This window comes from Danio rerio, chromosome 4 (assembly GCF_052040795.2).
Source record: "Danio rerio strain M-AB ecotype USA chromosome 4, GRCz13ab, whole genome shotgun sequence".
NCBI classification, from domain to species: Eukaryota; Metazoa; Chordata; class Actinopteri; order Cypriniformes; family Danionidae; genus Danio; species Danio rerio.
Genome location: NC_141024.2, coordinates 62,542,704 through 62,556,752, shown reverse-complemented (window position 1 = coordinate 62,556,752; position 14,049 = coordinate 62,542,704). Strand labels below are relative to the sequence as shown.

Below are 14,049 nucleotides of genomic sequence, written 5' to 3'. Positions count from 1 at the left end.
AAACAGCAACTTTATATGGCAACACTATCTGCTGACAAACTGGCATTCTCAGAAAAAAGGCCTCTGTGTAAGCCACAACGACCTTACAAAACAGCAGACAACTGTAAGGGCTCAACCGAAATTTGAATCTGGGATTTCTCATTGCATGAACGAAAATCATATGCCTAGACCAGCAAGCCACTATGCAAAGGAATGTTTTATGTGGCGACACTATCTGCTGACAAACTGGAATTCTTCGAAAGACATTTTAATGAAAGACATAGTGCCCTGTAAAACACATGACACCTGCAAGGGCTCGTCTGGGATTTGAACTCAGGACCTCTCACACCTGAAGCAAGAATCATACCCCTAGACCAACGAGCCACAGCAAAACAGTAACTTTATATGGCAACACTATCTGCTGACGAACTGGCATTCTCAGAAAAAAGGCCTCTGTGTAAGCCACAAAGCCCTTACAAAACAGCAGACAACTGTAAGGGCTCAACCGAAATTTGAATCTGGGATTTCCCACGGCATGAACGAAAAGCATACTGCTAGACAACCAAACCACTATGGAAAGGAATGTTTATGTGCCGACACTATCTGCTGACAAACTGGAATTCTTCGTAAATTGTTTTTTTATGAAAGCCATAATGCCCTGTAAAACAACAGAATAACTGCAAGGGCTCGTCTGGGATTTGAACCCGGGACCTCTCGCACACTAAGCGAGAATCATACCCCTAGACCAACGAGCCACAAAAGCTTGAATATTTCACAAGACATCAGAAGCAACAGATGGTCAGAAATCCTTATCTTACAAACATTGAAGAAGGGCTTTTGCTTCATTTGGACCCGGGACTTCTGCAATGGTTCGTCCAGGCTTTGAAAACGGGACCTCTCGCACCTTATGCGAGAATCAAGCCCGTAGACCAACGAGCACCTGCAAAACAGCCACTTTACATGGCAACACTATCTGCTGACAAACCGGCATTCTCAGAAAAAAGGCCTCTGTGTAAGCCACAACGCCCATACAAAACAAAAGACAACTGTAAGGGTTCAACTGAAATTTGAAGCTAGGATTTCTCATGGCATGAAGGAGAATCATACTCCTAGACCAGCAAGCCACTATTCAAGAAACATTTTATGTGGCGACACTATCTGCTGACAAATTGGAATTCTTTGAAAGACGTTTTTACGAAAGACATAATGCCCTGTAAAACACAGTACACCTGCAAGGGATCATCCGGGTATTGAACCCGGGTCCTCTCGCAACCAATGCGAGAATCATACCCATAGACCAATGAGCCACTTAATTGAGAGAATTTCACAAGGCGTCAGATAGTCAGAAAACTTTCTCTAACGAATCAAGGGCACCCTAAGCGAGAATCATACCCCTAGACCAACGAGCCACTACAAAACAGTAACTTTATATGGCAACACTATCTGCTGACGAACTGGCATTCTCAGAAAAAAAGGCCTCTGTGTAAGCCACAATGCCCTTACAAAACAGCAGACAACTGTAAGGGCTCAACCGAAATTTGAATCTGGGATTTCTCACGGCATGAACGAAAAGCATACTACTAGACAACCAAACCACTATGGAAAGGAATGTTTATGTGCCGACACTATCTGCTGACAAACTGGAATTCTTCGTAAATTGTTTTTTTATGAAAGCCATAATGCCCTGTAAAACAACAGAATAACTGCAAGGGCTCGTCCGGGATTTGAACCCTGGACCTCTCGCACCCTAAGCGAGAATCATACCCCTAGACCAACGAGCCACAAAAGCTTGAATATTTCACAAGACATCAGAAGCAACAGATGGTCAGAAATCCTTATCTTACAAACATTGAAGCAGGGCTTTTGCTTCATTTGGACCCGGGACTTCTGCAATGGTTCGTCCAGGCTTTGAAAACGGGACCTCTCACACCTTATGCGAGAATCAAGCCCGTAGACCAACAAGCAACTGCAAAACAGCCACTTTACATGGCAACACTATCTGCTGACAAACCGGCATTCTCAGAAAAAAGACCTCTGTGTAAGCCACAACGACCTTACAAAACAAAAGACAACTGTAAGGGTTCAACTGAAATTTGAACCTAGGATTTCTCATGGCATGAACTAGAATCATACTCCTAGACCAGCAAGCCACTATGCAAGAAATATTTTATGTGGCGACACTATCTGCTGACAAATTGGAATTCTTTGAAAGATGTTTTTACGAAAGACATATTGCCCTGTAAAACACAGTACACCTACAAGGGCTCATCCTTGTATTGAACCCGGGACCTCTAGCAACCGAAGCGAGAATCATACCCATAGACCAATGAGCCACTAAATCGAGACAATTTCACAAGGCGTCAGATAGTCAGAAATCTTTCTCTAACGAATCAAGGGCACCCTAAGTGAGAGTCATACCCCTAGACCACCGAGCCACTGCAAAACAGCAACTTTATATGGCAACACTATCTGCTGACAAACTGGCATTCTCAGAAAAAAGGCCTCTGTGTAAGCCACAACGACCTTACAAAACAGCAGACAACTGTAAGGGCTCAACCGAAATTTGAATCTGGGATTTCTCATTGCATGAACGAAAATCATATGCCTAGACCAGCAAGCCACTATGCAAAGGAATGTTTTATGTGGCGACACTATCTGCTGACAAACTGGAATTCTTCGAAAGACATTTTAATGAAAGACATAGTGCCCTGTAAAACACATGACACCTGCAAGGGCTCGTCTGGGATTTGAACTCAGGACCTCTCACACCTGAAGCAAGAATCATACCCCTAGACCAACGAGCCACTAAATTGAGAGAATTTCACATGGCCTCAGAAGTATCAGATAGTCAGAAAACTTTTTCTAACGAATCAAGGGCACCCTAAGCGAGATTCATACCCCTTGACCAACGAGCCACTGCAAAACAGTAACTTTATATGGCAACACTATCTGCTGACGAACTGGCATTCTCAGAAAAAAGGCCTCTGTGTAAGCCACAACGCCCTTACAAAACAGCAGACAACTGTTAGGGGGTTAACCGAAATGTGAATCTGGGATTTCTCACGGCATGAACGAAAAGCATACTTCTAGACAACCAAACCACTATGGAAAGGAATGTTTATGTGCCGACACTATCTGCTGACAAACTGGAATTCTTCGAAAAACGTTTTTTTATGAAAGCCATAATGCCCTGTAAAACAACAGAATAACTGCAAGGGCTCGTCCGGGATTTGAACCCGGGACCTCTCGCACCCTAAGCGAGAATCATACCCCTAGACCAACGAGCCACAAAAACTAGAGTATTTCACAAGACATCAGAAGCAACAGATGGTCAGAAATCCTTATCTTACAAACATTGAAGCAGGGCTTTTGCTTCATTTGGACCCGGGACTTCTGCAATGGTTCGTCCAGGCTTTGAAAACGGGACCTCTCGCACCTTATGCGAGAATCAAGCCCGTAGACCAACGAGCAACTGCAAAACAGCCACTTTACATGGCAACACTATCTGCTGACAAACCGGCATTCTCAGAAAAAAGGCCTCTGTGTAAGCCACAACGCCCATACAAAACAAAAGACAACTGTAAGGGTTCAACTGAAATTTGAAGCTAGGATTTCTCATGGCATGAAGGAGAATCATACTCCTAGACCAGCAAGCCACTATTCAAGAAATATTTTATGTGGCGACACTATCTGCTGACAAATTGGAATTCTTTGAAAGACGTTTTTACGAAAGACATAATGCCCTGTAAAACACAGTACACCTGCAAGGGCTCATCCAGGTATTGAACCCGGGTCCTCTCGCAACCTATGCGAGAATCATACCCATAGACCAATGAGCCACTTAATTGAGAGAGTTTCACAAGGCGTCAGATAGTCAGAAATCTTTCTCTAACGAATCAAGGGCACCATTAGTGAGAGTCATACTCCTAGACCACTGAGCCACTGCAAAACAACAACTTTATATGGCAACACTATCTGCTGACAAACTGGCATTCTCAGAAAAAAGGCCTCTGTGTAAGCCACAATGACCTTACAAAACAGCAGACAACTGTAAGGGCTCAACCGAAATTTGAATCTGGGATTTCTTATTGCATGTACGAAAATCATACGCCTAGACCAGCAAGCCACTATGCAAAGGAATGTTTTATGTGGCGACACTATCTGCTGACAAACTGGAATTCTTCGAAAGACATTTTAATGAAAGACATAGTGCCCTGTAAAACACATGACACCTGCAAGGGCTCGTCCGGGATTTGAACCCGGGACCTCTCACACCCGAAGCGAGAATCATACCCCTAGACCAACGAGCCACAGCAAAACAGTAACTTTATATGGCAACACTATCTGCTGACGAACTGGCATTCTCAGAAAAAAGGCCTCTGTGTAAGCCACAATGCCCTTACAAAACAGCAGACAACTGTAAGGGCTCAACCGAAATTTGAATCTGGGATTTCTCACGGCATGAACGAAAAGCATACTGCTAGACAACCAAACCACTATGGAAAGGAATGTTTATGTGCCGACACTATCTGCTGACAAACTGGAATTCTTCGTAAATTGTTTTTTTATGAAAGCCATAATGCCCTGTAAAACAACAGAATAACTGCAAGGGCTCGTCCGGGATTTGAACCCGGGACCTCTCGCACCCTAAGCGAGAATCATACCCCTAGACCAACGAGCCACAAAAGCTTGAATATTTCACAAGACATCAGAAGCAACAGATGGTCAGAAATCCTTATCTTACAAACATTGAAGAAGGGCTTTTGCTTCATTTGGACCCGGGACTTCTGCAATGGTTCGTCCAGGCTTTGAAAACGGGACCTCTCGCACCTTATGCGAGAATCAAGCCCGTAGACCAACGAGCACCTGCAAAACAGCCACTTTACATGGCAACACTATCTGCTGACAAACCGGCATTCTCAGAAAAAAGGCCTCTGTGTAAGCCACAACGCCCATACAAAACAAAAGACAACTGTAAGGGTTCAACTGAAATTTGAAGCTAGGATTTCTCATGGCATGAAGGAGAATCATACTCCTAGACCAGCAAGCCACTATTCAAGAAACATTTTATGTGGCGACACTATCTGCTGACAAATTGGAATTCTTTGAAAGACGTTTTTACGAAAGACATAATGCCCTGTAAAACACAGTACACCTGGAAGGGATCATCCGGGTATTGAACCCGGGTCCTCTCGCAACCAATGCGAGAATCATACCCATAGACCAATGAGCCACTTAATTGAGAGAATTTCACAAGGCGTCAGATAGTCAGAAATCTTTCTCTAACGAATCAAGGGCACCCTAAGCGAGAATCATACCCCTAGACCACCGAGCCACTGCAAAACAGCAACTTTATATGGCAACACTATCTGCTGACAAACTGGCATTCTCAGAAAAAAGGCCTCTGTGTAAGCCACAACGACCTTACAAAACAGCAGACAACTGTAAGGGCTCAACCGAAATTTGAATCTGGGATTTCTCATTGCATGAACGAAAATCATACGCCTAGATCAGCAAGCCACTATGCAAAGGAATGTTTTATGTGGCGACACTATCTGCTGACAAACTGGAATTCTTCGAAAGACATTTTAATGAAAGACATAGTGCCCTGTAAAACACATGACACCTGCAAGGCTCGTCCAGGATTCGAACCCGGGACGTCTCACACCCAAGCGAGAATCATACCCCTAGACCAACGAGCCACTGCAAAACAGTAACTTTATATGGCAACACTATCTGCTGACGAACTGGCATTCTCAGAAAAAAGGCCTCTGTGTAAGCCACAATGCCCTTACAAAACAGCAGACAACTGTAAGGGCTCAACCGAAATTTGAATCTGGGATTTCTCACGGCATGAACGAAAAGCATACTGCTAGACAACCAAACCACTATGGAAAGGAATGTTTATGTGCCGACACTATCTGCTGACAAACTGGAATTCTTCGAAAAACGTTTTTTTATGAAAGCCATAATGCCCTGTAAAACAACAGAATAACTGCAAGGGCTCGTCCGGGATTTGAACCCGGGACCTCTCGCACCCTAAGCGAGAATCATACCCCTAGACCAACGAGCCACAAAAACTAGAGTATTTCACAAGACATCAGAAGCAACAGATGGTCAGAAATCCTTATCTAACAAACATTGAAGCAGGGCTTTTGCTTCATTTGGACCCGGGACTTCTGCAATGGTTCGTCCAGGATTTGAAAACAGGAGCTCTCGCACCTTATGCGAGAATCATGCCCGTAGACCAACGAGCAACTGCAAAACAGCCACTTTACATGGCAACACTATCTGCTGACAAACCGGCATTCTCAGAAAAAAGGCCTATGTGTAAGCCACAACGCCCTTACAAAACAGCAGACAACTGTAAGGGCTCAACCGAAATTTGAATCTGGGATTTCTCACGGCATGAACGAGAATCATAGTCCTAGACAACCTAACCACTATGCAAAGGAATGCTTTATGTGCCGACACTATCTGCTGACAAACTGGAATTCTTCGAAAAACGTTTTTTATGAAAGCCATAATGCCCTGTAAAACAAAAGAATAACTGCAAGGGCTCGTCCGGGATTTGAACCCGGGACCTCTCGCACCCTAAGCGAGAATCATACCCCTAGACCAACGAGCCACAAAAGCTTGAATATTTTACAAGACATCAGAAGGAACAGATGGTCAGAAATCCTTATCTAACAAACATTGAAGCAGGGCTTTTGCTTCATTTGGACCCGGGACTTCTTCAATGGTTCGTCCAGGATTTGAAAACAAGACCTCTCGCATCTTAAGCGAGTATCATGCCCGTAGACCAACGAGCAACTGCAAAACAGCCACTTTACATGGCAACACTATCTGCTGACAAACCGGCATTCTCAGAAAAAAGGCCTCTGTGTAAGCCACAACGCCCTTACAAAACAAAAGACAACTGTAAGGTTTCAACTGAAATTTGAACCTAGGATTTCTCATGGCATGAACGAGAATCAAACTCCTAGAACAGCAAGCCACTATGCAAGAAATATTTTATGTGGCGACACTATCTGCTGACAAATTGGAAATCTTTGAAAGACATTTTAATGAAAGACATAATGCCCTGTAAAACACAGTACACCTGCAAGGGCTAATCCAGGAACTGAACCCGGGTCCTCTCTCAACCGAAGCGAGAATCATACCCATAGACCAATGAGCCACTAAATTGAGAGAATTTCACAAGACGTCAGATGGTCAGAAATCTTTCTCTAACGAATCAAGGGCACCCTAAGTGAGAATCATACCCCTAGACCACCGAGCCACTGCAAAGCAGCAACTTTATATGGCAACACTATCTGCTGACAAACTGGCATTCTCAGAAAAAAGGCCTCTGTGTAAGCCACAATGCCCTTACAAAACAGCAGACAACTGTAAGGGCTCAACCGAAATTTGAATCTGGGATTTCTCACGGCATGAACGAAAAGCATACTGCTAGACAACCAAACCACTATGGAAAGGAATGTTTATGTGCCGACACTATCTGCTGACAAACTGGAATTCTTCGAAAAACGTTTTTTTATGAAAGCCATAATGCCCTGTAAAACAACAGAATAACTGCAAGGGCTCGTCCGGGATTTGAACCCGGGACCTCTCGCACCCTAAGCGAGAATCATACCCCTAGACCAACGAGCCACAAAAACTAGAGTATTTCACAAGACATCAGAAGCAACAGATGGTCAGAAATCCTTATCTTACAAACATTGAAGCAGGGCTTTTGCTTCATTTGGACCCGGGACTTCTGCAATGGTTCGTCCAGGCTTTGAAAACGGGACCTCTCGCACCTTATGCGAGAATCAAGCCCGTAGACCAACGAGCAACTGCAAAACAGCCACTTTACATGGCAACACTATCTGCTGACAAACCGGCATTCTCAGAAAAAAGGCCTCTGTGTAAGCCACAACGCCCATACAAAACAAAAGACAACTGTAAGGGTTCAACTGAAATTTGAAGCTAGGATTTCTCATGGCATGAAGGAGAATCATACTCCTAGACCAGCAAGCCACTATTCAAGAAATATTTTATGTGGCGACACTATCTGCTGACAAATTGGAATTCTTTGAAAGACGTTTTTACGAAAGACATAATGCCCTGTAAAACACAGTACACCTGCAAGGGCTCATCCGGGTATTGAACCCGGGTCCTCTCGCAACCTATGCGAGAATCATACCCATAGACCAATGAGCCACTTAATTGAGAGAGTTTCACAAGGCGTCAGACAGTCAGAAATCTTTCTCTAACGAATCAAGGGCACCATTAGTGAGAGTCATACTCCTAGACCACTGAGCCACTGCAAAACAACAACTTTATATGGCAACACTATCTGCTGACAAACTGGCATTCTCAGAAAAAAGGCCTCTGTGTAAGCCACAATGACCTTACAAAACAGCAGACAACTGTAAGGGCTCAACCGAAATTTGAATCTGGGATTTCTTATTGCATGTACGAAAATCATACGCCTAGACCAGCAAGCCACTATGCAAAGGAATGTTTTATGTGGCGACACTATCTGCTGACAAACTGGAATTCTTCGAAAGACATTTTAATGAAAGACATAGTGCCCTGTAAAACACATGACACCTGCAAGGGCTCGTCCGGGATTTGAACCCGGGACCTCTCACACCCGAAGCGAGAATCATACCCCTAGACCAACGAGCCACAGCAAAACAGTAACTTTATATGGCAACACTATCTGCTGACGAACTGGCATTCTCAGAAAAAAGGCCTCTGTGTAAGCCACAATGCCCTTACAAAACAGCAGACAACTGTAAGGGCTCAACCGAAATTTGAATCTGGGATTTCTCACGGCATGAACGAAAAGCATACTGCTAGACAACCAAACCACTATGGAAAGGAATGTTTATGTGCCGACACTATCTGCTGACAAACTGGAATTCTTCGTAAATTGTTTTTTTATGAAAGCCATAATGCCCTGTAAAACAACAGAATAACTGCAAGGGCTCGTCCGGGATTTGAACCCGGGACCTCTCGCACCCTAAGCGAGAATCATACCCCTAGACCAACGAGCCACAAAAGCTTGAATATTTCACAAGACATCAGAAGCAACAGATGGTCAGAAATCCTTATCTTACAAACATTGAAGAAGGGCTTTTGCTTCATTTGGACCCGGGACTTCTGCAATGGTTCGTCCAGGCTTTGAAAACGGGACCTCTCGCACCTTATGCGAGAATCAAGCCCGTAGACCAACGAGCACCTGCAAAACAGCCACTTTACATGGCAACACTATCTGCTGACAAACCGGCATTCTCAGAAAAAAGGCCTCTGTGTAAGCCACAACGCCCATACAAAACAAAAGACAACTGTAAGGGTTCAACTGAAATTTGAAGCTAGGATTTCTCATGGCATGAAGGAGAATCATACTCCTAGACCAGCAAGCCACTATTCAAGAAACATTTTATGTGGCGACACTATCTGCTGACAAATTGGAATTCTTTGAAAGACGTTTTTACGAAAGACATAATGCCCTGTAAAACACAGTACACCTGCAAGGGATCATCCGGGTATTGAACCCGGGTCCTCTCGCAACCAATGCGAGAATCATACCCATAGACCAATGAGCCACTTAATTGAGAGAATTTCACAAGGCGTCAGATAGTCAGAAATCTTTCTCTAACGAATCAAGGGCACCCTAAGCGAGAATCATACCCCTAGACCACCGAGCCACTGCAAAACAGCAACTTTATATGGCAACACTATCTGCTGACAAACTGGCATTCTCAGAAAAAAGGCCTCTGTGTAAGCCACAACGACCTTACAAAACAGCAGACAACTGTAAGGGCTCAACCGAAATTTGAATCTGGGATTTCTCATTGCATGAACGAAAATCATACGCCTAGATCAGCAAGCCACTATGCAAAGGAATGTTTTATGTGGCGACACTATCTGCTGACAAACTGGAATTCTTCGAAAGACATTTTAATGAAAGACATAGTGCCCTGTAAAACACATGACACCTGCAAGGCTCGTCCAGGATTCGAACCCGGGACGTCTCACACCCAAGCGAGAATCATACCCCTAGACCAACGAGCCACTGCAAAACAGTAACTTTATATGGCAACACTATCTGCTGACGAACTGGCATTCTCAGAAAAAAGGCCTCTGTGTAAGCCACAATGCCCTTACAAAACAGCAGACAACTGTAAGGGCTCAACCGAAATTTGAATCTGGGATTTCTCACGGCATGAACGAAAAGCATACTGCTAGACAACCAAACCACTATGGAAAGGAATGTTTATGTGCCGACACTATCTGCTGACAAACTGGAATTCTTCGAAAAACGTTTTTTTATGAAAGCCATAATGCCCTGTAAAACAACAGAATAACTGCAAGGGCTCGTCCAGGATTTGAACCCGGGACCTCTCGCACCCTAAGCGAGAATCATACCCCTAGACCAACGAGCCACAAAAACTAGAGTATTTCACAAGACATCAGAAGCAACAGATGGTCAGAAATCCTTATCTAACAAACATTGAAGCAGGGCTTTTGCTTCATTTGGACCCGGGACTTCTGCAATGGTTCGTCCAGGATTTGAAAACAGGAGCTCTCGCACCTTATGCGAGAATCATGCCCGTAGACCAACGAGCAACTGCAAAACAGCCACTTTACATGGCAACACTATCTGCTGACAAACCGGCATTCTCAGAAAAAAGACCTCTGTGTAAGCCACAACGCCCTTACAAAACAAAAGACAACTGTAAGGGTTCAACTGAAATTTGAACCTAGGATTTCTCATGGCATGAACGAGAATCAAACTCCTAGACCAGCAAGCCACTATGCAAAGGAATGTTTTATGTGGCGACACTATCTGCTGACAAACTGGAATTCTTCGAAAGACATTTTAATGAAAGACATAGTGCCCTGTAAAACACATAACACCTGTAAGGGCTCGTCCGGGATTTGAACCCAGGATCTCTCACACCCGAAGCGAGAATCATACCCCTAGACCAACGAGCCACTGCAAAACAGTAACTTTATATGGCAACACTATCAGCTGACGAACTGGCATTCTCAGAAAAAAGGCCTATGTGTAAGCCACAACGCCCTTACAAAACAGCAGACAACTGTAAGGGCTCAACCGAAATTTGAATCTGGGATTTCTCACGGCATGAACGAGAATCATAGTCCTAGACAACCAAACCACTATGCAAAGGAATGCTTTATGTGCCGACACTATCTGCTGACAAACTGGAATTCTTCGAAAAACGTTTTTTATGAAAGCCATAATGCCCTGTAAAACAAAAGAATAACTGCAAGGGCTCGTCCGGGATTTGAACCCGGGACCTCTCGCACCCTAAGCGAGAATCATACCCCTAGACCAACGAGCCACAAAAGCTTGAATATTTTACAAGACATCAGAAGGAACAGATGGTCAGAAATCCTTATCTAACAAACATTGAAGCAGGGCTTTTGCTTCATTTGGACCCGGGACTTCTTCAATGGTTCGTCCAGGATTTGAAAACAAGACCTCTCGCATCTTAAGCGAGTATCATGCCCGTAGACCAACGAGCAACTGCAAAACAGCCACTTTACATGGCAACACTATCTGCTGACAAACCGGCATTCTCAGAAAAAAGGCCTCTGTGTAAGCCACAACGCCCTTACAAAACAAAAGACAACTGTAAGGTTTCAACTGAAATTTGAACCTAGGATTTCTCATGGCATGAACGAGAATCAAACTCCTAGAACAGCAAGCCACTATGCAAGAAATATTTTATGTGGCGACACTATCTGCTGACAAATTGGAAATCTTTGAAAGACATTTTAATGAAAGACATAATGCCCTGTAAAACACAGTACACCTGCAAGGGCTAATCCAGGAACTGAACCCGGGTCCTCTCTCAACCGAAGCGAGAATCATACCCATAGACCAATGAGCCACTAAATTGAGAGAATTTCACAAGACGTCAGATGGTCAGAAATCTTTCTCTAACGAATCAAGGGCACCCTAAGTGAGAATCATACCCCTAGACCACCGAGCCACTGCAAAGCAGCAACTTTATATGGCAACACTATCTGCTGACAAACTGGCATTCTCAGAAAAAAGGCCTCTGTGTAAGCCACAACAACCTTACAAAACAGCAGACAAGTGTAAGGGCTCAACCGAAATCTGAATCTGGGATTTCTCATTGCATGAACGAAAATCATACGCCTAGACCAGCAAGCCACTATGCAAAGGAATATTTTATGTGGCGACACTATCTGCTGACAAACTGGAATTCTTCGAAAGACATTTTAATGAAAGTCATAGTGCCCTGTAAAACACATGATACCTGCAAGGGCTCGTCCGGGATATGAACCCAGGACCTCTCTCACCCAAAGCGAGAATCATACCCCTAGGCCAACGAGCCACTACATTGATAAAACTTCACATGGCGTCAGAACCATCAGATAGTCAGAAAACTTTCTCTAACGAATCAATGGCACCCTAAGCGAGAATCATACCCCTAAACCAATTAGCTACTGTAACAGCCACTTTACATGGCAAAACTATCTGCTGATGAACTGGCATTCTCAGAAAAAAGGCCTCTGTGTAAGCCCGTAGACCTTACAAAACAGCAGACAAATGTAAGGGCTCAACCGAAATTTGAATCTGGGATTTCTCATTGCATGAACGAAAATCATACTCCTAGACCAGCAAGCCACTATGCAAAGGAATGTTTTATGTGGCGACACTATCTGCTGACAAACTGGAATTCTTCGAAAGACATTTTAATAAAAGTCATAGTGCCCTGTAAAACACATGACACCTGCAAGGGCTCATCCGGGATTTGAACCCGGGACCTCTCACACCCAAAGCGAGAATCATACCCGTAGACCAACGAGCCACTACATTGATAAAACTTCACATGGCGTCAGAACCATCAGATAGTCAGAAAACTTTCTCTAACGAATCAATGGCACCCTAAGCGAGAATCATACCCCTAAACCAACTAGCTATTGTAACAGCCACTTTACATGGCAAAACTATCTGCTGATGAACTGGCATTCTCAGTAAAAAGGCCTCTGTGTAAGCCCGTAGACCTTACAAAACAGCAGACAAATGTAAAGGCTCAACCGAAATTTGAATCTGGGATTTCTCATTGCATGAACGAAAATCATACTCATAGACCAGCAAGGCACTATGCAAAGGAATGTTTTATGTGGCGACACTATCTGCTGACAAACTGGAATTCTTCGAAAGACATTTTAATGAAAGTCATGGTGCCCTGTAAAACACATGACACCTGCAAGGGCTCGTCCAGGATTTGAACCCGGGACCTCTCACACCCAAAGCGAGAATCATACCCCTACCCCAACGAGCCACTACTGTGATAAAATTTCACATAGCGTCAGAAGCATCAGATAGTCAGAAAACTTTCTCTGACGAATCAAGGGCACCCTAAGCCAGAATCATACCCCTAGACCAACGAGCCACTGCAAAACAGTAACTTTACATGGCAACACTATCTGCTGACAAACCGGCATTCTCAGAAAAAGGCCTCTGTGTAAGCCACAACGCCCTTACAAAACAAAAGACAACTGTAAGGGTTCAACTGAAATTTGAACCTAGGATTTCTCATGGCATGAACGAGAATCATACTCCTGGACCAGCAAGCCACTATGCAAGAAATATTTTATGTGGCGACACTATCTGCTGACAAATTGGAATTCTTTGAAAGACGTTTTTACGAAAGATATAATGCCCTGTAAAACACAGTACACCTGCAAGGGCTCATCCGAGAATTGAACCCGGGTCCTCTCGCAATCGAAGCGAGAATCATACAGATAGACCAATGAACCACTAAATTGAGAGAATTTCACAAGGTGTCAGATAGTCAGAAATCTTTCCCTAACGAATCAAGGGCACCCTAAGTGAGAATCATACCCCTAGACCACCGAGCCACTGCAAAACAGCAACTTTATACGGCAACACTATCTGCTGACGAACTGGCATTCTCAGAAAAAAGGCCTCTGTGTAAGCCACAACAACCTTACAAAACAGCAGACAAGTGTAAGGGCTCAACCGAAATCTGAATCTGGGATTTCTCATTG

The 14,049-nt window shown here is 43.9% G+C and overlaps 1 protein-coding gene, 1 long non-coding RNA gene and 10 other non-coding genes across 12 annotated transcripts in view; 2 read left to right on the top strand and 10 right to left on the bottom strand.

Annotated features, from left to right (window-relative positions):
- Positions 1-14,049, top strand: part of LOC148682295 (uncharacterized) — a 560,329-nt gene that overhangs the window by 62,085 nt on the left and 484,195 nt on the right. The window lies entirely within an intron of this gene.
- The window catches only part of znf1117 (zinc finger protein 1117), a gene marked incomplete in the record, with an annotated part of 481,533 nt that overhangs the window by 116,458 nt on the left and 351,026 nt on the right, over positions 1-14,049 (top strand).
- trnap-agg (transfer RNA proline (anticodon AGG)) lies at positions 3,195-3,266 on the bottom strand. The gene has a single exon. It is a non-coding gene; the product is annotated as a tRNA-Pro (tRNA).
- Positions 4,218-4,289, bottom strand: trnap-cgg (transfer RNA proline (anticodon CGG)). The gene has a single exon. It is a non-coding gene; the product is annotated as a tRNA-Pro (tRNA).
- Positions 4,589-4,660, bottom strand: trnap-agg (transfer RNA proline (anticodon AGG)). Its single transcript has one exon. It is a non-coding gene; the product is annotated as a tRNA-Pro (tRNA).
- Positions 5,981-6,052, bottom strand: trnap-agg (transfer RNA proline (anticodon AGG)). Its single transcript has one exon. It is a non-coding gene; the product is annotated as a tRNA-Pro (tRNA).
- On the bottom strand, positions 6,536-6,607 carry trnap-agg (transfer RNA proline (anticodon AGG)). Its single transcript has one exon. It is a non-coding gene; the product is annotated as a tRNA-Pro (tRNA).
- On the bottom strand, positions 7,561-7,632 carry trnap-agg (transfer RNA proline (anticodon AGG)). The gene has a single exon. It is a non-coding gene; the product is annotated as a tRNA-Pro (tRNA).
- Positions 8,584-8,655, bottom strand: trnap-cgg (transfer RNA proline (anticodon CGG)). The gene has a single exon. It is a non-coding gene; the product is annotated as a tRNA-Pro (tRNA).
- trnap-agg (transfer RNA proline (anticodon AGG)) lies at positions 8,955-9,026 on the bottom strand. The gene has a single exon. It is a non-coding gene; the product is annotated as a tRNA-Pro (tRNA).
- Positions 10,900-10,971, bottom strand: trnap-cgg (transfer RNA proline (anticodon CGG)). Its single transcript has one exon. It is a non-coding gene; the product is annotated as a tRNA-Pro (tRNA).
- On the bottom strand, positions 11,271-11,342 carry trnap-agg (transfer RNA proline (anticodon AGG)). Its single transcript has one exon. It is a non-coding gene; the product is annotated as a tRNA-Pro (tRNA).